This window comes from Echeneis naucrates, chromosome 2 (assembly GCF_900963305.1).
Source record: "Echeneis naucrates chromosome 2, fEcheNa1.1, whole genome shotgun sequence".
NCBI classification, from domain to species: Eukaryota; Metazoa; Chordata; class Actinopteri; order Carangiformes; family Echeneidae; genus Echeneis; species Echeneis naucrates.
The window spans coordinates 15,458,442-15,482,451 of record NC_042512.1 but is presented as its reverse complement, the minus strand read 5'-3'; the positions used below and the strand labels follow the sequence as shown (position 1 = coordinate 15,482,451).

The window sequence follows — 24,010 nt, the reverse complement described above, 5'->3', positions numbered from 1 at the left end:
GAATGAAGTTTGCAATAATTTCAATTTGAAACGAACAAATTGTCCATCAAAATTCCACCAGACAGCAGGGAGTTCAACTCTGTGACTTTGTGAATCATTGTGTCTATACTGGGAATATGCTACTGAGGGAGAGAATTTTGTTGTTATTTTGAGGGTCTTGAGTGAAATTTTCCACTAAAGCTCCAGCAACATGAGTCAGTGCGCCCACATGTCGCTGTGCAACTGCAGATAACTGTTTGGGTTACTGTATTCCGGCTGGGACAGCAAAGGCACTTGGGAAAATTTGGCTGCTTCACGTGAACCAGTTGGCCACACTCCCTCCTGCTCGTGGGATGCTCTGTCATGTCACACAAACATTAGGAGTACAAACAGCAGGGCGGATAGGCTGAACAAATATTTCAAAGCTGTTGATATTTGCTTCTGGGCCCTGCAGCAGCTTGTTCATGTTTGTTAAGTTCAAGTTATTTGTTGTAAAAGATTTGTCATATGTGAACGATTTGTCTGACCCCCTTTGTGTGTTTGTATCCTCAGGACTACACGTTGACCATGTATTTCCAGCAGTATGGAGGGACAAGCGTCTAGCCTATGTAGGAATTCCCTCAACTTGACCCTGGATAACAGAGTGGCAGATCAGCTCTGGGTGCCCGACACCTACTTTCTGAACGACAAGAAAGTCCTTTGTCCAGGCGTCACGGTGAAGAACCGCATGATACGCCTCCATCCTGACGGGGACCGTCCTCTATGGCCTCAGGTAACTTTGCACTGTAACAATGCGTTTGGTTTCAAAAAAACAACATAATGGAGGAATAAAAACGCTGTTCACAAACCAATCGAGACAGTCACTGCAGTTGCAGCTTTGCTTCGACTTCAGCGTTTATGTGTTTGTTGAAGGTCAAGCCTGGACATAGTTGATGTGCCGAAACTGTTTAAACACCATGCAAAAACCAAAACAACAATGATTGGATTATGTAAGGTTTGTTAAATAGAAAAGGCCCAGCTGTTTCATGAGATGACTGAAACTTTATTTGAACAGATCAAACTCTAAATTTGGTACATGGTTTTGAAAAAATCTGAGTAACTGCCACAAGAATAAGAATGCATTATTTGTCTTTAGGTTTTTGATGGCAGTTGTTGACATTGTGAAAAATACAGATAACAGCATCATCCCAGAAACTATGTGCCTCACTCTGATTTTATTACATTTGTAAAGTTGTAAGCGGCAATTTCTGGTTCACCTAAGTGACTCTCAGAGTTGAACAGCATCAAATTAATTTATATCTGAAGCACTGAGAATTGAGCAGCTTTGAGGATTATGTGACGTGCTCAAGGGCACGCCAGCACAGATTTTTTTTTTTTTTTTTTTACATGACGGAGAGTTCATTCATAGATCTTCCACTAAAAAAAAGAATGGACTGGTTAGAAAGTGTATTGATGTGATGTTAGCTTGCAGCTGTTGTTTGATATTTGTTTCGTAAAGCACTTGTTTTGAATTTCCATTGATCTTGTCGACTGGCAGGTTCAGAAGAGTTGGTGTGAATCTATGAATATGGATGTATGCTTTTGAATTTGAGTGCAAAGCCAAATTGTGCATCTGCGTGTGTATTTGTGCACGTGTGTGCGTTTGCATGTGTACTCCAACGCCTGTGTTTGTATCTGTCAGTGTTCATATTTAACAGTCTTGCTTGATTATGCAAGTGGAGTTCATAGCACTTCGCCTTGTGGGCTACTTATAGACCTCTCAATGCTTTCAACAGATCAAAGGGAGAGGGAGATGTGTGACGTGGTGTTTGTGATATGAGCGGTTATATAAACGTATGTCAGGTAATGTTGCGTTACATGCTGAAAACTGATTCATGTCACGCTATCAAAGAAAGCATTCTTGAAATGTATGCGTGATGTTTGATGAAAAAAGCGAGTAATTATTTTTTTTCTCTGTCCATTAATTATTTCTACAGCGTTCCAACTTTCCAGCATTTTTTAATTCCTTCCATTTTTAATGCAAGACTTTTTGAAGCTCTGTTCTCGTTCAGATTTTTCATCTTTTTTGATAATGTCACTTTAATGACAGTCTAATTTTCAACCAGGCTGTTTGCTGCACACAGGCAGCTCGCTCATTAACACAAGACTGTTGCTCTAGTTATAGCTATGCTCACATTTCACGGACCAGATGTTGTGTTAGAAACTTAGCTGTGTGATCATATTGTTGAATGGGTTTCTACAACTGCGCTCATCTGAGTCTTAAGTGAATGAAGACGAGAAGTGGCGAACTGCCAAGCAGCCGACGTTTGATCAGGCCAGACTCAGTCGAAGTCATTTTCAATGTGCATTTCACTATGTTGCTTATTTTAACACAACGATGATCCGTTGTTTGAGCTCATGTGTCTGATAAACAAAGGGATACCTCCACGTGACCTAGATCACACGAACAGGACACCAGTCTCTGCTAAATGTTTGGCTCGGCATTGTTATCATTGTTACAGATTTCAGTAAGTTTTGATGAAGGAAGCGTGAACAGAGTCATAAACAAGAGAAGGACTGCCGGTCTGCGACACACCCAGAGTACAGTCACACATATAGTTACACAGTCAGCATTTTACTTTGTAGACAAGGCTATAATCTTATTTCCAGATGACTCTAACTGTAGTCTCCTGTAATATGAAGCTAACTGAGGTACGTGGTGTGAGGAGAAATGGACATAAAGTTTCCTTTCAGGATGATAAGACCTAGTCAAGTGCTATCACATTTATGCTTTAATCTAATTACAGTCCCTCAGTCCCCTCAGCGTCTCTGTTAAGCAGCTACTTGCTGCATTGCTGTTTTTATCATAACAATTCAAACAGGCCAGAGAACTGGGAGTAACCCTTTTCTTCATACACACTTCTTATCCACCTTGTATATCACACACACACACTATCTAAAATATATTATCTCCTGACTCCCATCTTCTCTCTCTGTCATTTTCTGTAGGATAACTACAACAGCAGCGTGTATGATGGATCTCAGGAGGTATCCCCTGGATGAACAGAACTGCACTCTGGAGATAGAGAGCTGTGAGTAGAAAGGCCGAATGCCTTCGGGGCTGACATTCAGTCCGCCGCGCAGGCTGAAAGAGAAAAACCAGCGTGGTCATTTAAGTGAAATGTTACAGTTTGAGTGAAACCGAATCAGACCTGATCCATTTCTCTTCTTATGAGTGTTGTAGCTTTTCTTTTAATCTCGACAAGGACAAGGACATAAATCATAAGCTCACTTTGGGTATTTATGGATTTGCTGTTGGCAAGATAACTCGACAGCTAGGCTTGTTTTGTCCAGCTTTTGAAAGCTCCCTTCATAACAGAGGAAGAAATAACTCAACTGTCTTCTTGGGCTGCGAGCGCCATTCATAATTTTACATCCATTATAAATGAGTCCCTGCTAGGATCGCAGTTCTGGTTCTCATTGCTCATCCATTGTATTGAGAGCATGTAGCAGCAGCAAAGCAGAATGAGTGAGGTAATGAGTAAAGCTTGGCCGACATAAAAATTTATGCAGGTGAAAATGATACTGAGAAGAGATAAACTAAAAGATGGAAAATCAACTGAGATATTTGACCAAACATAATTACTAAATAAACCAATGCACTGAATATTAATCCTTTTTGGCCTTTACTATTGTAGTTTTTGTGTTGTTTCGTTTGTCTACCAACTCATAAAGGGGTTTTTCTTTCATAAATAACCTTAGTCAGCTGTCTGCTGTTTGGCAGATGCACGGTTGTTTAAAACAAGGTTGACAAGAGCATGAAAACCAAAAATCCCAAACAATTTGTTGAATCTACCACAAGTTTATGGGATATGTTAAGTCTTAATGTAAAAGGGCTCTCAACTCTAAGTTCGGGGAATCCTGACGCCTACAGTCACCTAACAAGACAGATCTAGAGTGCTGGTGAGTTTTTATCTCATCAGGGGCTGATTCACACCCAACACAGCAGCTGTTGTGGGTCAATTTTGTACACAGCGCACAATCCTTCAAGAACGAATGACTCCTAGTATTGGAACATTAAAAGGAAAAATAAAAAATATGAAATTTATTTCTGTATCCTTTTGACATTTTCATTGACTCAGATGTCTTTGATTTTTGAAGCACTGCCTGGTTCTTGGAAGGAACTTCAAACGTGTTGTTTTTTGTTTTTTGTTTTTTTTCTCTTCCCAAATGAGAGCCCAGTTGGATGATCAGACACCCAGAATATCTTGGTCTCCAGTGAAAGTTAAAACAGATGGTTACATCTTGCTGCTTGTGTCTCGGTGTGCTTTTTGTACAGATGGTTACACCACAGATGACATCGAGTTCTACTGGAAAGGAGGTGATTCAGCTGTGACCGGGGTGACGCGGATCGAGCTGCCTCAGTTCTCCATTGTCGATTACAAGTTGGTGTCCAGAAATGTCGTCTTTTCCACAGGTAAGCGCCACACTGTCTCATGTTGTGTAAGAGTTCTCTGGCCTTTAGCCGTCACACACTAAATCTTTGGGAATAATACATGACATGCTGACAAGGGGTTGTTCCATTTTAGATGTTATTGTTCATATCAAAACATTGGCTCGTTCTCAAGCTTTGCAAAACATATCTGTGCCAAAGCTTGATCAGTTGATGTAAAATCCTCAGAGCCTGAGTTGTGTTTGTCAGTGCTTTTAATTGGGTTGAAGTGAGGAAACATGCAGCCTTTGATGCATCCCTCGAGTAGTAGCGGCTGATGCAAGGATGCTGGAATGATACCTAACCGAAAGATGTAGCAAAAGCTGTGATTTACTGTGCAAATGTCTCAGATGGCTCTTAACCCGGAGAGATGATGCTTGGATTAATGGTTATTATTTTCGGTTGACGTTGACAAAATGTAGCTGAACGAATCAATTTAATCAGCCAATACAATGAATCTGATTGATGGTAGGTCATCTTGAAGCACTGGATGCTCATGATAGATTTTGCACTAACATATAGAGATCCAATACCTTAAATTGCCATCGCTGGTGTAAATATTTTCACATGCCTACAGCAACACACCAAGCATCTCTCAAACCGTCTTAAAAATAATTATTAAGTAAAAAAATGAAAACCAATATTCAGGAAAATAAAATCAACATTAGCCTCTTCGGTCGGCGTTGTCAGTAGCTGATTGACACAAGGGTTTTCTAAAACATAATGTGAACTTTTTTACACCAAGGTCCGGATGAATCAAATTTTATGGGCACATAAGCCCAGATGGAGAACTTTATTAACTCTCCCTAACCAAATAGCATAACTTCTGGTCGATGGAGACTGCATTCAGAGAGGCAGCTTGTCTGGGAAAAGCTCTCTGACATTTAGTGAGTTAGTTAGTCATGAGGAAGATGCACACATACTCTGCAAAGGACATCAACTGTACAAAAGGGCTTTTGTTTGCATTTTTTCTGACATTTCAGGGTAAAGTAAGTTTATTTGTTTCAACAACCAGAGACAAAAAGGCAAACTGTAAAGGCAACATACAGATAACTTTCTCCTGCACAGTCCGACTTACTGCTCATTAAGTGCTTTCACAGTTGTCAAAGTGTGTTTGTTTGTCTTTCACCCACAATGCTGCACCATGTTTACCGTTCCTCCTCGGTGTTTCCAGTATATGTGTTGCTCAGATTCCCCCCGCCACCCAATTCATGAATTGCACATGATGCCGCCATAGCCATCGCACCACAGTGCACTTGTTTGCAAGAAGCATGGGTCCTTGTTGGTGGTGGACTATTAAAGTTTAAGATTAAAGAGTCCAGTGGTCCGCTCCCGTGCTCTTGGCAGGACGTCAAAGGCTCCCTGCAAGGCTGGCTAATGAGCAGGTTATTTCCATTATACGTGCCACTAGCCAGCTTTAATTCCCTCCTGTTTCCTCTCTCCCACACACTGTCGAATCTTTCACTCCGTCTTCTTTTCCTTCTTCAGTAAATCTGTTCCTCGCTCTTGTAAGAGGTGTGGTTGGATGCCATTATCTTGCTCTCTGACAGAAAAACAGTCCAGGATTCAAGGCATTATATATTCATGTGCAATGAGGCCCACAAACGTCATTATTCTTGTCTAAGCACACATACAAACAGGCAGTGTTTGTGTGTGAACATACAGTATACACGTCCACATGCCAATGCATATTTGAGCAGACAACATGACAGTGTTAGCTGATATTTAAGTGTCTGCTGTTTATGCATTGCACATTTATATCCTTTATATCCTCGCTGTCATCCTATTGGTATCAAGGGTTTAGGGCTGATATTTGTTTGCTCGAAATAAATGATTCTTTGAATATTGATATCTAAATCTGTATGTAATATTACATATTATGTGTTTTTTGTACTTTACAGACAGCTCAATTAAGTTCAATCAAGGGCGATGTGCCTTTACTTTAAAATTGCAGATGCAAAACAGAGACTGCAGACTTTCTACTGTCTATCCAGCCGCCGTCCGAGACTCCCAGTCATTCTGCTGTCTTTATGAACTGCGCTCTAAATCAAACCTGCCTCGTCTCCTCTTTGTCCTCCCTCTCCTCCTCTGCCTCACACATGGTCTTCCTCCACTCGCGGATGTTGTTTGGCGTAGCAGTTACAGCCGGTGCAGTTCTACACCCACACGTGGTGCGAACCTCGGCCCCTGTTTTCCTGAAACCACTTCTGCATCTGTTCCTGCAAAGATACTCGGTTCGGATTCAGGATTCAGGATCCAAGAGCTGTCCTTAAGGCATCAAAAAAAACTTAATGGGATATTTTAAGGTCTGTGGCAGTCTGTTCCCATGTTCGCTATAATGAAGTACACATTCAGCATGTGTTGCGTTGTCTGCCAGAACTGGAAGCCAAGGATCATGAAGTGTGATAAATAAGATATGGCTTATTTATTTGTGTCAAATTTCCTCCCATGTACCTTTATCGAAGGAAGTTCAATCCGAACACCTGGATTTGGCCAGTGCTCCTGGTTGATGAATGTCGCTGGTTGCTATGACAACTGTGGCCAGAGTTGTCATCTCATCACCTGAAGTCGTGACCACGGTTGGTCATGTGAGAGGTTACAGTGTGTTATTCGCATTGATCATTACAAACTGTTCCTGACATACAGGGTGCTTGGTGGATGTTTGCTACAGACTTTAATTGTGTCCACATTTTCTCAGGACAATGACATTTTTATGCAAAGTAAAAATACACCGATATCTGATTCTGAACATTTTGGGATTTTTACTCCAGTCTGATATGAAGCATGCGCTGAATCTTAATGAGACTGTGTGTTATTTCAGAATGACAACTCTGCACACGAGCGTGCAGTCAATGGGACCCAGGTTCAGCTTTGGCTGAAACCCATTGTTCGGAAATTACAGCGTAATGGCCCCCACTTCTCCTCTGATATAAAAGGAAAATGGGAAAAATGGCTCAGAACAGTGGGAGTAACGAGCCATAGATTCAATCCATAAAGAGACGTGTGCTGGGAGACTGATGAGAAATTCCACAATACCCTGACTGTATTTCTGAGACGCATGTGCATGCTCAGATGCTCATTACACTGCTGGTCTTGGACAGCCTTTGCTAGAAAGACTTTTTGTAGAAAACAGTGTTGAGGAATATGACATCAAATGTCATGTTATGAAGCATCACAAGCTGCAACGTGCATTTAGGAAGCCATATCACTCCTGCAGTAACACTGAATCCCTCAGAATCATCACATGGATTGTGGGGGTGGATGTGATGTGAAAAGTTGATGACTCAAAATGTGCTGAAATTCTTATCACTGCACCGAATATTGTCACATCATCAAAAAATAGGGTTAAAGTTTAGTCTGTGTGTGTGTATGTGGAAAGAAAAGAAGGAGTTGGTCTGTGTTCAAGCAAGTGAAGGCGATACTTGTTACCATGGCAATAAATCCAACTCATGCTGTAAGAGTTGTCATGGAAACAGAAAAAAAAAAAAAAAACATAAGGTGTCCCTGTGCGGTCCTTGAAATAATACAGGTCATGTGTTTGACTGCCAGCAATTAATGTTTTACAGTTTTTTAAGTGGCAGACATTCTTCTGTTTTCCTCTGGCTGTTAATACTACCTTAAAAATCTTTCTCAAACAGAATATGTAAAATTAATCTTTTTGTCTTTTCCTAGGTGCCTACCCACGACTGTCTCTGAGTTTCAAGCTGAAGAGGAACATCGGCTACTTTATCTTGCAGACATACATGCCATCGATCCTGATTACCATCCTCTCCTGGGTCTCCTTCTGGATAAACTACGACGCGTCTGCAGCCAGAGTGGCTCTAGGTAAGAGCCGGTAGCTGTTAGGGAGCAGGGAATTGGTTTTTTACAGATCAGGTCAGGGACCGGAATGAGCCACAAACTCCCTGTTGGGTTTTCAAAAGCACTGCCTCTCAGAAAGAGACTCAACTCCCTGTACTAGCCTGGGATTGATGGGAGGTTTAAGCAATCACTCGGACCAAATGGAAATAGATATGAACAACATTTCCAATTCGTCTGATGCGGTTGCAGTGAAGTCAGGTATCTGTTTTGTGTGGACACAAACTGATTTAATGAAATTCTGTTACACATGTACACATTATTTCATCCATCGTGCCTCTCTATTTGGCAACAGCAGGCCTGCACAACCTGGACTTAGACCAAACTAGGTCACACTTATTACTGAGGAGTGCCTGTGTGGCTGCGAAGGCCTACTCACCGCAGGGATCCTGGGAGCAATAAACAAGGCAGAGACGGAGGCAGCGGGTCACTCTCGTAATCACAGTTTCTCCTCACAGGAGGCTGTTTTGTCATCGTTGACTATTGAACCGGCTCATCTTAGATGGAGGAACAGCCATGATAGGAGTGTCGATAAGACAGTAGCCAAAATTGCAGTGTAGACAATATCCTCTCTGCAGCAGTCTAAATAAACCACGTTAAATTGGTAATTGACTCTTTGCTACACCCATCTTTGCTTTAATTTTAGTTGAGAGACTGCAGTTGTTTGGGAAGCAGAGGCTTTTTTATTTCAAAAACTTAAAAAAAACACAGTGACAAAAGTGTCTTTCTTGGAACAAACAAATGAAACGTGTAGTTTTTCTCCACTGTGTGAAAGCAATCAGCTTTCTGGCTAATGTTAGCACCGTCGTTTCATTCTCTCTCAGATTTGGACTCCAGTTTTGCACTCCAGGAAACCCAATCACATACAAATGCACCCATCCACTTTCAGATGTGTTTTTAGCCATTGCGTCGGGTTATTGCTGGTGCTTTGCTTCAGTAACATTTCTCATTGCTGAAGATAGTGTAGGAGTTTACAGCAAACACAGTTCCTTTAGGGACTAGTTGTTTAGCACAGAAAAGAGTCCACTGTTTCTGAATTGGCAACAATCCAGTGTATCGTGCATCAAAGCCCCCACAACATGCTTTCCCAAAACACCACCATCCATGTTGCACCAGATTATTGCATGGCAGGTAAATGAATTCTTCATATGGATGAATAAAGGAACAGCGAGGGCATTACCTTTGCTTATCTTCGGCAAGTTATGACAAATTACAATGAATTGGTGTGTAAATGTGCAAACACTGTGAACATATATACTTATACTATATATATATCGACCCTGATTTGCCTGCTCAAACTGAATGGTTTTCTTGTGTTAATGTACGCCTATGAGTGCCTGTTCGTTAGTGTGTGAGTGATCCCACTTTACTGTAATATCTGACGTGTAAGGCACAGACCAAATACACACACTTACAGCCGAGAGGCAACCGGAGGTCCATTCACTCCCCCGGATGGATCATAACAGGCTGATGGCAGGAGATCAGGTGTATGTTGGGTGGAGGCTGTGGCCTATGCGTGTGTGTGTGTGTGTGTGTGTGTGTGTGCGTGCGTGCGTGCACTGGTTCTTTTATGTGTGCAAACCTGCCAGTAAGAGCAGTGTAATGATCAGGGAGAAATCAATTCGACGAGGCAGCAGACAAACAATTGAATTGTTCAAAGGAGAATCTCATTTTCTTGAGTAATTTCAAAGGATTGCAATGTTACAAATGACCAGCCTACACCAGTAATCCAGTTCCAAACCATTTCCCACAGTCATGCTCTTCGCTCATAACCATATTACATGAGAACTTGAGGTGTGGGCATTAGCTGAAATCGGTAGAGGAGCACTGTTAGCGTAATGGCAGACACAAAAGTTAGACTTTACTGTGCGTTCTTCCAGACTTTAGAAACCTCATTTTGTCAATCACCGACTCCCAAAGTGACAAGTGCTGAAAGACTGTGTTAACAAGATAGCTGGCAATCTGCAGCGACTGCAAGTGATGTATGGGAGTGTTCAATTAACACTGCTTTGATTTACCACCCATGCCTCCGTTCCTGCAGTCAACATTCATGAGCGCTACATGTCCTTTGTTGCATCCTACACGTTACCTTTTCCTTTCTGTAATGCTGAGCCGTGCTGCTAATGGCCTATTGGTTTGTGATTAGAGGAGATTTGATTGCTGTGTGCCTTTGTTCCAGCTGTTTAGGTGGAATAGAGATTCAGGGACATATAACGTGTGTGGGGGGGTTGCTGTGTGTGCGAGCAGCGAGGGAAACCACAGCTAAAAGATGATGAGATCTAGGGGAACACAAGAGATTGAGGACAAATGAAGAAGGGGAGCAGGAGAGATTGAGACAGCTGGAGAGAAAAGAAGAAGAGGAAAGGAACAATAGAATGAGACAGACAAAGAATGATAGAGAGAGGGTGAGAGACAGCAGAAGACAGAGAGTAAAGAAACCCTGTAAAACTATATGTCTCCCTGGAGATTGTAAAGCATGATGGAAAAGGGGAGGGGGGGATGCGTGTGCACACGGCTTCTTGATTAAATTGTCCGAAAGGGAGCAAGAGAGGAGCAAAAGAGGGAAGGAGGAATTGAGGCAGCGAGGGAGTGAAGGGCAGAGAGTAATGGCACAGCAGAGAGAACACCTATAAAGAGCGAGGCTGTCGCTAAAGCAAGAAAAGAGAGATTGCAGCATTCAGCAGGGCAGTGACACAGAGCATGTGCACGGGCAGCCCAGCTCGAGCACGTTCACACATTCACACATTCACACCAGCTTTCCATGGCTTCTCTCACAACGCACGTACATTCACATGCGAGTGGTGTTAGCCTTGTAATGTGCCAATAAATCATAATTAGAGCTCGAATGACCTTAGACGTCCCTCTCCCTCCTCCCCGAGCTCCGGACCGTTCCTTCCCTCCCCACTGTACTTTATGGCACGCACGCACATGCACACACACACGCACTCTCTCCAAATGCCTTGTCACTGTTTGTTTTGTGAGCATCCCAGCTGCTGATAGGCTCCATAGTACTGTATTTCCAACACAGATATGCGAAGTAGTAGAATATTTTTAGTCAGCTATATCTGTAACTTTGTTGTTGCGCTGCAGGTCAGGATTTGCATGCATTTGCCCCAGCAGGCGAAATGTACAGTGGGTAGGTAGTTTCTTGGAGCATCTGTCCCCATCCTATCAATCAATAATTTTGTGCGTTGTCTATAGTGCATCGTGCATTTCAAAGCCAAGAGAGAAAACCTCCAGCCAATCCAAATTCCCCTCATGTATTTGGCTCTATTAGTCTCAATGTCTGTTTCTCTCTCTGTGATGCTGAACCATACAAGGTGTGAAGGTGCCTTTTCTGACTGGTAGCAAATAGCCACCCCACTTTGTACCCCTGCTGGTGAAGGTTACAAGGAGCTGGGGGCTAGAGACATACAGCACTATTCCAATGAGTATTTCTGCCTGATGACCGAGGGCTACTAGGAGGTTTTAAGGCAGACCTTTGAATTTCAATGAAGCAGAGGTTGTGGATTTTACACTGGCTCAGTCTTCCAAACACGCAGAGGAAATAGCCACAAAGGAGACATGCTTTCATTAAAATATCCTTGTTTCCGTAGTAACACCTAAGGCGTCTTTCCACCAACGGGACTGTAAGGTTACTGACAAGATGGCACCATCTGCTTAGAACGGTGGGCCTCTCCTTTAAGAGCTCACGCCATGACCAGTTTGAACTAATTAAGCATCAAATGTACCATCTGAGACAGACTGCCAAGACTGCTGAGGAAGGGGTCACGCAGGAAAAAACACACAACCCAGGCTGGATGATCTAAACAGGGCAGGATTTACTACAGTTTGGCTTGCAAGCATCACCAGAGAGACAGATGAAGGACGTGAACAGGATGTCATCATTTAGCTAATTTATCACCAAACTAAAACACAAACGCAGCTTGCGAGCAAAGGCTCTAGAACTAATGTCCGTTCTGGCTGCAGGAGGGCACCACGAATCCAGGATCCCTGTGACAGAGCTTTCATTCCCCATTTTTCTGCTTTTACAGATGAATCGATTCATAGTATTTCATGATTATTTCTGATTACATTTTGTCTGGAAATATCACAAATGTATTGAGATAACCGATGACTTCCATTTCAAAGGGATCACCACGGTGCTGACCATGACAACGATCAACACCCACCTGAGGGAGACGCTGCCTAAAATCCCCTACGTCAAGGCCATTGACATGTACCTGATGGGCTGCTTCGTCATGGTCTTCCTGGCCCTGCTCGAATACGCCTTTGTCAACTACATCTTCTTCGGGCGAGGCCCCCAGATGCAGAAGAAGCTCGCGGAAAAAGCAGAGAAGGCCAACAACGAGAGGGCGGCCAAGTACGACGCTGCAAGGGTAAGTTGAGATTACGGTCGCCGTTGAAGTTTAACTTCTGTGAACTTCAAGTTTCTGATTCTTTGCGGTTTGCGGGCTGCACGTTGAATCAATAATGACTCTGATATACTTGGTTCCCCAGAAAATGCCCCAGCACTCTAAGAAAGGCCTGTCTGAGTGGAAAAGTTCAAACTCTTCAATTTTTCTTCTTCCCAAAAGAGCAGGAATGATAAAGCAACTTTGACATAGCAATTATTCTGAAATTAACTTTACTCAACTTTTGACAGCAGAGGCAGCAACAGAAAAATGCTCTGCATAATTGAACTATATTACTTCATCGCATTATTCACGGGCATCTGTATTTCCAGCGGGACTGCAGCAACCAAAATAAGTTGGTAAAAAAAAAAGAAAGAAAGAAAGGTTGCAATAATGACATTTCAGGGATTTGTTCCCCACGTGTGGCTGAATATTTCCATCTCCTCAGGAGGCAGGTAGTAGGACTGCATCCCTAAAGCGGTCCAATCAGGTTAAAGGTCTTCGCCACTCACGCTCGGTGAGTTGTTTGTTTAATGAGACTTCAATATCCACGAAGCGCCATTGCCATCCGCCAATATATTGTGGTTATTATTTTCTTGTGTCTTAATGTGAGATATTTCTCATTCCCATGACATTGGAGAGGTGATACTCATGGCATGTGTCAATGACTCCTTCATCTCCCGTTCTTGCCACATTGAAACAATCATGCTCGGCCTTACGTTGTGAAGCCGCTGCTGTGGGTATGAACCTGTTCCTCCTTACAGAGCTCATCCTGACTGCATGTTGCCTGGAGATCCTCTCTCATTGAAGTCATCATTAACAGCCACATTTCTCACACAGCTGTCATAAAGTGCATGTGTCAGGATGCTGTAACTCACACTTTGAGTGGGTTGTCACGTTGGAAGGTGAAAGGATTCCTTGAAAAATGCTCATTTCATCTGAAAGGTGTAGCATATCCAGATATTGATGTAACTGTGAGAATATGTATGAATAATACCAGCAGGTAAAATATTGAGATTTTAGAGGTGCGTGTGAATTTCTGCATGTAAGACTTGTCCTGTGCGTTTAAGAAGCGTGTGAGGAATGCTGACGCCCCAGCGTAATTGAGGCAAATCAGTTTTATTTATGCAGTCTAATATCACAAATTCCCCTCGGGGGACTTCACAAAGCTGTTAATGAAAGGCAGAAGGAAGATGCAAGTGGTTGCAAGTAGATGTTCAGTCAGCCAAAGCGCCACATTCTGAGGCACGTTGGACATGTTTCAGGTCAGGGTCCAAAGTTTCATGTGTTGTTCATCTGCTCTATCTGAAGGAATATCTGCCATCACAGTTTAGTTGTTGTTCTGTAGACACGTCAGGGACACAGAGAATATGTATCTCCTGAGTGTTAGATTAAACCTGTTGAAAGTTATGTTCGGTTAAATAATAATTCAGCTAGGAAATTGACTTTTCACCTGCTTCACAGGGGGGTGGAGGGTCGGGGTCCTGAGCCACAGGTTGGTATGGGAACAAGATAGAGTCCAATCAGGAGATGTTTCGACTCCATCTGTCTCCTCCACATCTTAGATGACTTTAACCCTTCAGAAGAGAAAAATAGATCTCGGTCATTTCTCGAATCATGCATTGTTTGAATTTCACAGAAACTGTTCTGCATTAACATTTCAGGGCAGAAGAGAGACTTTTTTTGGGAGATCTTCGGAAAGAGGTTTATAAGAGCATGAAATGTGTCCATGTAAGAACGAGACTAAGTGACATATATGTGATTTAGTCTGGAGCCAAAGCTGAGACATGAGTTTTCATTGCTTTGTCAGAATTGTTGAAGGAATTATAAAAGGCTACCAGTTTCATAAATAAAAACTGAAAGCTTAAAAGGGGCCGGTTCAGAATGTGGAGCTTTGACGCAGACATCGCACGACATCCACAGCTGTATTTTCAGACTGCATCAACTCACAGACAACCAGGCTGAAATAGATGTGTGTTTGATTTTAGTGACTTTGTTTTAATGTGGAGTCACTTTTGGTTATCTTTTTTTTTTTTGGAGTTTTCCTGTAAGAAATGCGAATAGTCACCTCAAACTGAGGCTCTGGCCCTCTGACCCCTTGACCCCTGAGTCAGTTCAACCAACTGTCCTTTCAGGGTAATGTGCACATTTCATCATGTGGTTTGCATGAAATGCCTTGAAACCATAGGTAGTGTCCTCTTTATTTAGCTTTTCCTTTTATTTTTGCAGCTTGTTAATTAGCTTCCTCGTCTCTTTGTCCTTTTCAGGCAGAACCCCACGGCCATGGGAACATCCTGCTCACCACTCTGGAGATCCATAACGAAGTGGCCGGTGGCGAGATAACCACCAGCGTGGCGGACATAAGGAACTCTCAGTCCATGGTGCAGCTGGACAGCACGGCTTCATCGCACATCCAGTACCGGAAGCAGAGCGGAGGAGTAGGCCCACGCTCTGCCAGCCGCCACTCTCTGGACCGGTCTGCGCAGATGAAACGCAGTCGCCTGCGCAGGCGGTCCTCGCAGCTCAAAATCAAAATTCCCGACCTGACGGATGTGAACGCCATCGACCGCTGGTCACGGATCATCTTCCCCTCTGTTTTCTCTCTGTTCAACCTCGTCTACTGGCTCTACTTACGTCTGATTGAACTGTTTTTCTTGAGGTGTTTGATGTTGTTTGAGTTCCTTTTTTTAATTTTGGTTCTTTTTCTTCCTTTTTCTCTTGCTTTTATCCATGATGGAGTCTGTCTGGAATATGTTAAGTTAAAGACTGCCACAGCACAAGACAACAAAAAAGACTAAGAAAGAATACTAGGTTTTGGACCAAGTTCTTGTCAAAATTGTTTTTATATTTGAAGTTATGGAGATCTTTTTATTTTCTGAAGTATGTACTGTAATTGGGACTTGTGACATTTCCCAACACTTTCCCTCTCGGTAACATGTAAATAGAGCAATACAAAGCCAGCAATTGAATAATAATAATAATAATAATACATTATTTGCAAAAAACAAACAAACACAAAAGCGACTGATGCAAAGATTTTTCTAATCCAAAAAATAATATATAGAAATTTATACAACGCAGGTGGTCAGATAAGTGCAGGAAATTTCTAAAAATCCAAACTTCCATGTGGTTTACCGGTACCCTATGCATGTAATCATCAGCCATAGTGGAAAAATAATAACTCCCTCTCTGCCTTGGGTTATGGCACAACTTTGCAGAAGAAAAAAGACTCTACGTTTCTTTTTTTTTTAGTACTAATAATACAGTGCACTTGCTATTAATCCAATAAACTTTAACCCCAACACAATAATTTAAAGGTAAGGACTTTGTATGTGGCTGGGACTCAGGTTTTGAATATTTGCTATTTGGCATCTTTTCTAGTCAAAGAAAAGTGTCAGAGAAATCTCCTCTTTGGTCATTTTAAAGGCTAAGAAAAGCACAAATATGTAACTGCCATTGATTTCTTTCTTAGGATTTCTAGCTTCTCCCATCTTCACTTCAAGTGAAATCATGACAGAATTGCACTCAAATTTCTCAAACCGCCTCCAAAACTTTTAATTTAAGACAACTGCCAAGGGCCTTTTGCGCGACCCAATACCACAACCCACGAAATATTGTAATATTTTTGTACTCTGTCTTCAGGTATGCATTTGATTTCTGTGTTGTTTTCACTAACTCTGTTGTGGTAGTAGAGTGGAGGAATGAACCTGTTTTTTTGTACATAGGTGTGTATATACGTAAATATATATATATACTGTGTGTACAACCCAAAATGAAGATGAACAAATATTGAGCATTTAGTGATTGTCATGCCGGCTCTTAACTGCCAGAAAATTTTGTGCACCCCCCCCCCTCAAAAAAAAACAAAACAAAACAAAAAAAAAAACAACTAAGATTTATTTTTGAGAAAAAGACAAGCACTAAACAAATGTACTGCTTGTCAGTTTCAAATATCAGTTTAGTTTTTGAGCATTGCAGTGAGTTAATTTCTTCTCAAACATCCGCTCTACAGACTATGTATGTTCAACTGTGCATTTAAAAGGTGTTGTCTGCTCTGCAGCAAGTCATGCAAATGGATTTCAGTCATCCTGCAGACGGACCGCGTTCCCGTGGTCCGCTGGCTAATAAGCACACACTGGCATTGAATGTATCAGATCCATTCTTCAGGGAGAGGATAATGAGCCATGGTCATCATATTTCCATCGGAATGTAACAAGCCCATTCTTATGATGTGAGTGATGAAGAAAGGGAGGCAAGCCGCAGTGTTCTGAGTGAGTGCGTGAGTGAGAGAGTGAACGAGTGAATGAGAGAGAGGTGGGAAATGGACACAGTGAGCTTAGGAGAGGAAGGATGTGGGTAGATCTTATTTTTTTGTGCTGTTTGCTTGACTCTGGACACATGTCTGTTCTAATGGTGTTGTGGATAAAAGTAGCTCTCCCCTTTGACTCTGGAAAACCTGTGCCATTCCACCTGAAGTTCAAATTCAAGGGTGTCGATGTACAGATGAAGCATCCTTGTCATAGATACATAATATACATCCACTACTTGTGCATGTGCAAAAAAAAAAAAAAAAAAAAATTAAATGTTGGCACCTGACAACAGTGCTTTGTGACTGAGAGGCTTGGTTCATACAAGCTGTCAAGTTTCTTTGTACAGTCTGATCTATGACAAAGAAATGAATGTACTGTCCTGGGTTTGTTGCTGCAAAAATTTACTTTATGGAAGGAGAATTGAGCTCAACCCTGATTAATATCGGGCTCCAGTTGATTCCGCGTTCAAGTGACCCCGAGTGTCTGCTTTGTTGGTTTCTTGTCCTGTTTTCTACTGTGTAGATGTGGTGAAGTGCAAAAATGATGCGGGTCCAACAAAGACAAAACGTTCCAGGTGTAATTTAAACAAGGGTTATAAACTATAAAAAAGCAGCAGGAAAAAAGGTGTTGTGTTTGCATGAATGCAGTGGTTTGACCCAGGTTTGAGTGCTTATTGCAGCCTTTTCCAGCCTGATGTTAGCAGGTTTTTGCTGAGCAATTTATTTATGTATTGTTTGTGTTTGTTTTTGAAGAGTGGAAAAAGTTTGGTCAGTTGAAACCTGAAGTGAATTTTTCTCTGTTACACAAATGGAACTGCTGGACTGAGGAATTTTCCCCAAAACTGGCAACGTAACCAATGTCCATTAGATGTGAACAAGTTAGCAACAGTCTTTCTTCATTTTCTATCATCATTGTCATCATCAATTTCCCTTTGCATTCAACTGCAACCTTTGAAATTCTCTAATGAGTTCTGCCTGGACTCTCTCTTTGCTCTGGTTTTGGCCACGAAGAAATATTTTGTGGCCTCATGCATTCAAGTTGAAGTGATATTGAAGTCTCTGTCCAAAGATATTTGGAGCTGTTGTACGTTGATGAAAACCTTAAACCTGCAAAATGTCCAAACAGTTGGCGATGCTGCTGCAGGAGATGCTGCAATAGGATGTACAAAGTCAGATCTTTTGAAGGCTACACCTGGAAAATCGCAGTTGTATAGTGCACGCTGCAAGAATCTTCCTGGCAGATTGGTTCGTTTTGATTTAAAGCATTCTTTTTGGTTAATGTGGTGAGATTCAAAAAGAGTTCTTGCACTTGTATGAGCCATGTAATGCAGCTGAAAAAAACAAGAGGAGGCAACTGTCACACTCTCCAGATACTTGTTTATCTTGCATGCATGTTCAAATCCTAGCTTTGGAAGATTAATGAGAAGAATAAGAAAAAAAGGATGATTTGCAAACTCCTTTATGAGAGTTGCCAACTGCTTATTGTAGAGATGACATTATGCCATGTGAGCTTACATAGAGAGAAGAAAAAAAAAAAAAAAGAAGAAGAAATAATTGTCATCAAAGAATCCAGGTGTTGTATGGCCTTGGTCCCATAATGGAATGTGAAATGTTCTGTGCTGCCACAAAATGTATTTAGGCTTAGATTTATACTGTATTTCTCTGTATGTTTCTCTTCCTTTTTCAATAGATTATCATGTTAAACCATCAAATAAAGGATATACATTGTAGCTGCATAGTTGATGTTGCAAGCATGCATGACACTCTGCAAAGATGGTTGACAAATCCAAATTTCAACACGACACAAAGACATCAAAACTGCATTTGCTGCTCACTGTAAATACTACATGACACCTGCTGAACACACACAAAAACCAAGGTGGCATTTTAGTGAAAGAGCGAATTAAACAGCTCCAGCTGACTCTGCAAGGAACCCGCCCCCCCAGGCCCAGGTAGAGAAAAAAAATGTATTGGCTGTGTCACACATTACTTTATGCATAATGACTGAAGAAATTGCTGAGCTCGGCTTTCTGTTCCCACCCATAATATATCTCCAGGGTGTGAGATTCTAATCTCTTTTTTCTTTGGCGCCTTTATGATGTAGATAAGGGTCCTAACCCTGATGTGTAATGCACAGTTCATCATTAAACTCATCATTAAGTAATATTGTTGTTTAGCAGTTTGTTTGTGCCTTGTTATCAACAACAGCCAGCCAGCCACATACAGACACACACCTCCCTCAAATGTGAGTTGTAAAGGTTGTGTGCCACAATGAGGCAGTCCTGAGGACGAAGGAGCCAAAGCTGAGATCATCGAGCTTGTTAGAGGTTTATTGCAGCAAATGCAGTCGATCTGGCAGCTCTGATCTGAACCTGCACACACAGTTCCCCCCTCTAAACTCAACTAATAAAGATTTAATTTTTGGTCAAAGAAAACAGGATCTATGTGATGTTTCTCACGAGCAGGTCACAGAGTGACTGAAGGAGAGATTGGGGTAGATGACTTCAGGCAAACCAGATGCCAAGTCACTAATAAAGAGCACCCAAGGGCCCTTTAAAGAGGGAGCCAACCAAAGGTCATCGGAGCAGTAGGAAGCAGTATTTCACACAAGCTCTCCACTCTGCCATCGCACAATTTAGTCTAAAAAAACTCAGTGTTGAATGTGAGGCAGTTATTGATGTGGACCAGGGTGAGTCACTATTAGCTGCACTGTTCAGCTCAGGCCAAAGATGTTGTCAACACAAAGAAAGGACTTTACAGGAAGATGATCATCGCGGACTGAACCAATCTCCAGATGATGTTTGATTCCCAGCCCTCCCTGTGTGGTGACCTGTCCAGGTGACTTCAGGTCTGTCCCCGCCCATTATGACGTCATCAAGGTGTGACATACGCTCCGCCGTGTACACGGAGTATTTTATTCTGAAAATACAACGGATGTTTTATTTTGTGTCTGTGCAGGATTTTCCGTCCCACACGACCTGCTCTGTGAGTAATTTATGCGCCGTGCTCCGGCACAACTACAACTCTGCGTATCTGTTCCGGAGCTGTTCCGGAGTCGTGACGCAGCGGAGCCGCAGCCGGAGGAATTTGGGGATGACGTAATTGAACGTGGTTGTTGTCGTGTGCTGTGCGTCCTGTGCGTGCTGTGTTACGTCCCGTCGTGTCCAGGTGGAGGACCAATTAGGCTCACCTGGATTTAATCAGGACTGATGTCGCGGCCTGTTGAACAGGACGAGCTTCAGTCAGAACAAGCCAGCGATCCGCTCGGTTCTCTGCTTTTGGACGACAGGTAGGTCGGCTTTGTGTTGTTTCAGGTAGTTTCCAGCCGTGTTGTGTGGTAGGCTAATCAATTCTCTGTGTGTGTGTTTGTTTCAGGCTCTTTCCGGCTCCACAAGCTCCCCAAAGAGCCGCCTTTCCCGGTAAAACGCACTCGTTCATGTTGTTTTCGTGTTTGTGTGTTTTGCACGCTGTCTGCACCACGGAGGGGTTCACCGGGCACCTGTCTCACTTCACACGTTTGTTTTTCAGTTCTTCCGCAGCACATGTTTAAAATAATAATCCGCATTCAGACTTGTGGTCCCGAAATCAAACAGGTAGGCGGGAGAAGACAAGTGAGTTCCTGTCGCCGCTCCTCAGTGAACAATGAAAAAGTTTGTTCGTGCACTAAACGATGTTTTTTTTTTGTTTGTTTGTTTTTTTTAAAAACAGGTTGTTTTTAGGCATTGAGAAGACAATATAATGGCAAAACAAAACCAAAATGGAGGAAAACGGAGGACTAAAAATGAGGATCAGTTGAATATAAATTCATTCAGTCAGCAGATATCTGGATGGTAATGTATGTTGGAGCTGTCTCCATCAGGGGCACACCTGGACCGTTCACACTCCTTCAGGTAAGAGTCTGACGAATTCTGTTCGCTGAAGCAGTTGTCCTAATGAAATCATGTGTCTGAGTTTTCGGAAAGGACCCGTGTGGTCTTTTTTTGGTTCGGTATTTATACCGACCTTCCGCCTTGGCTCAATTTGACGTTGCGCACGCGCTTTGACTTTCTTCCACTTCTGCTCACTTTGCGACTCTTCCACTTACTAACTCACTAACTTACACCGCGTGTATTTCGTGTTGCGCTTTGGCCTCGTGTGTGTGTGTGTGTGACGGTACAGTATACATCTTAATTTAAATGGTGCCCATGAGCTTTATTTAATAGTCTTGTTTCCCTCTGTTAGTGCTGGAGAAGAAGCAGGAGGGGGCGCCAATCAACGCGTTGAAGATGGGTTTGTTTGAAGGTGTAACTTTATGTGGAAACATTTAATACGTTGAGGTGTTCATATTCTCACCTTGTGCTGTTGGACTGTCTTGTTTCCATCTGGAAGCAGGTCTGTTGGTGCTGGAGAAGAAGCAGGAGGGGGCACCAATCAGCGGTTTGAAGATGGGTTGGTTTGAAGGCGTCATTTCAGGTGAACGTACATTTCATACAATGTTGGTGTTCATATCCACACTGTTGCTGCCAGACTGCTTTTGTGTTCCGTTCATGTTTGGAGGCGACGTAGACGTTGGGCAGACACTCTGAAGGGGCAAAGCTGGGTCAGGACTCTCCTCCCTCCCACTCAGATAAGAGTCTCATTTATTCTCAGAAATAGCAGTGCAGTAAATGTCCATCTGACTTGCTGTACCCTGAAGTGGAATCTGTGCCGCTGCAGTCGTCGTGGTCAGTGGTGCCAGCAGGTGAGCTTGAACTTGTTTGCAAGATGACTGTTGCGTAATATTATTGTATCAGTGGGTTGTCACTCTTCTTTGGTGTTGGGTAGTCACGTGGCTTCTCTTTTGTGTATGTGTTGGGGGCAGGGTTTTTTATTATTATTATTATTATTCTTATATTATATTATATTAGATTGTTCCTCTTCTGGACAGTAACCTGCTTGTTGGTTGTGTGTGAAGGTGTCCCTCCATGGAAGCAGTGCATGATGTCCGGTCCCAGTAATCAGTGACCTGTCTGCGTGCAGCTCGTCCACCTTCCCGGTCCAGGATGGATGGATTGTTTTGCTGGAGGCCATTTGGTGAGTCGGTGCCATTGTGTAAATTTCCAGGTAAGGCCTTGCCACGATTCCCCGTTTACTGCCGCTTTCTGCTTTCAGGTTCAACCTCACCAGGGACTCCACATCAGATGGGACTGCAGCGAGGGTCGGCTGAGGGTCTGTACAAGCAGCAACTCTGCTGTAGCTGATAGATGAATGAGAGAGGATCTCTTTACAGTGAAGTAGTAACAGTGACTGGATCGGTAATGAATGTCTTTCCTCCTTTCAGAGTACCAGTGTGATGGAAGGGGCCGATCAGCAGCGTCGTTGGACTGATTTCTGTTGACATTGTTTGTTCTTTGTATGTTGTAAATAGGCAAATAATTTTTATTTTCTTTCTTTGGGTTTTTTTTTTTTTTTTTTTTTTTTTTTTTTTTTTTTCTTCTTGGTACATGTGTAGCAAGCGGTTGTGGTTGGATGTTAGTGTGGTCTGTCAGGTGTGCTTTGTTGGCACTGAGTTGTTTAACGGTTAGGAGCGTGTGGTCCAATGCAGTGGTTGTTAGCTTTGGGGCTGTTGTGGTTGTTAGTTTTGGGGCTGTTGTGGTTGTTAGCTTTGGGGCTGTTGTGGTTGTTAGCTTCGGTTTAGTTGCTTATAGGTGCTTCTTTCGGTTTGGCCAGAGTTGTCTTGCAGAGATATTTGTTCTGTTTATTAACTACTTTCTGGTCTCATTTCCATGTTTTTGGAGCTGTTCTTGACCCATTGAAGCATCATCATCTCTCCCTGACTGCAGTTGGAGCTGGAAGGTTTGCACACGTCTCCCTGCATGGTCCTCTTAGCCACATAGCTGGTGGTGTCACGTGGTGCAGTAAATGTGTGCTTGTATGTTGCCATGCCTTTTTGTCCTGGTGTAGGAGCAGTGCTGATGAGTTGAAGGTAAGTTGGATTCAATTAGCAGCAGCTGTTTGTCTCCTTGGCTGCCTGTTTGTCCTTTCAGTGGCCTGTAGATGGAAAACTCTCTCCCAACCACTGTGAGGCCGCAGCAGCTCCTCCTCCCCTGGATGATGATCCTGATGATGCAGAGTATGTAACAAGGCAGAAATGTAAGCATTGATTTTGATGTGATGGCAGCGAAATGTTGGTGTTGCTCCTACTTTATTATTTTTTTTTATATAAAATAAAATGATTGTCTGCTCCTGTAGTCCTGTTTGGTTGGCGTGTAGTTGGTGTTGGCCTGGTTAATGGTTTTCGTTTTAAGTGAGGTTGTGGTTTGGGTTGCTACAGCTTGTGTGCAGCATTTAGGTCATCTGCATTGGGGGTTATTTTTGTGGGTTTTTTTTTTTGTTTTTTTTTTGTTTTTTTTGCCTATTTACATGTGCTGTTGTGTAAATGAAATGTAAGTGTATTGACTTAACTTGGATGTAAAAGTCGGCGAGGACTTCATGCTACTGTGGAACTTATTTTGAATTGAAAAAGTTTGAATGTTAAGGAAATGTAATGTTGAAATCTAAATTCAAAAGTGTTTTGATGGATGTTACTGTCAGACAAGTTGAATGTCAACTGCATTTTTGAAAACATTAAAGAAAAGTAATGCAAAGCAGTTTTGCCATGTTGTGTGTTTATTTTTTTATTTTTATTATTTTTTTTATTTTTTTTTGTTTTTAGCTCCTTTTTAGCGTTTTCACATTTAGTCTTTTCCTTTATTCTTAAGGTAACTCAACACATCTTCACTCCCTACTTTGGCAATTTGTTTCTTTCATCTTCTTGGCGCTTTAACGTTTCCTTTTGTGCGACTTTACCATTAATTATTTTTCTTAATACGTTAACTGTTTCTCTTTGCTTTTATTATGTAATGTTTTCTCTACATACAAAACTTTACCTGTTCTTCATGGTCTTTTTCTGTTTTTTTTTTTTTTTTTGTTTTTTTCACTTTCTCTTGCCTTTTTGCTTTTTAAATTTTCCTCTCGTGCACTTGGTTTCTCTGTTCCCTT

General features: G+C 42.2%; 1 pseudogene; it reads left to right on the top strand.

Annotated features, from left to right (window-relative positions):
- Window positions 1-537: 537 nt before the first annotated feature.
- On the top strand, window positions 538-20,113 carry LOC115050595 (gamma-aminobutyric acid receptor subunit beta-3-like; annotated as a pseudogene).
- The last annotated feature ends 3,897 nt before the right edge of the window (window positions 20,114-24,010 follow it).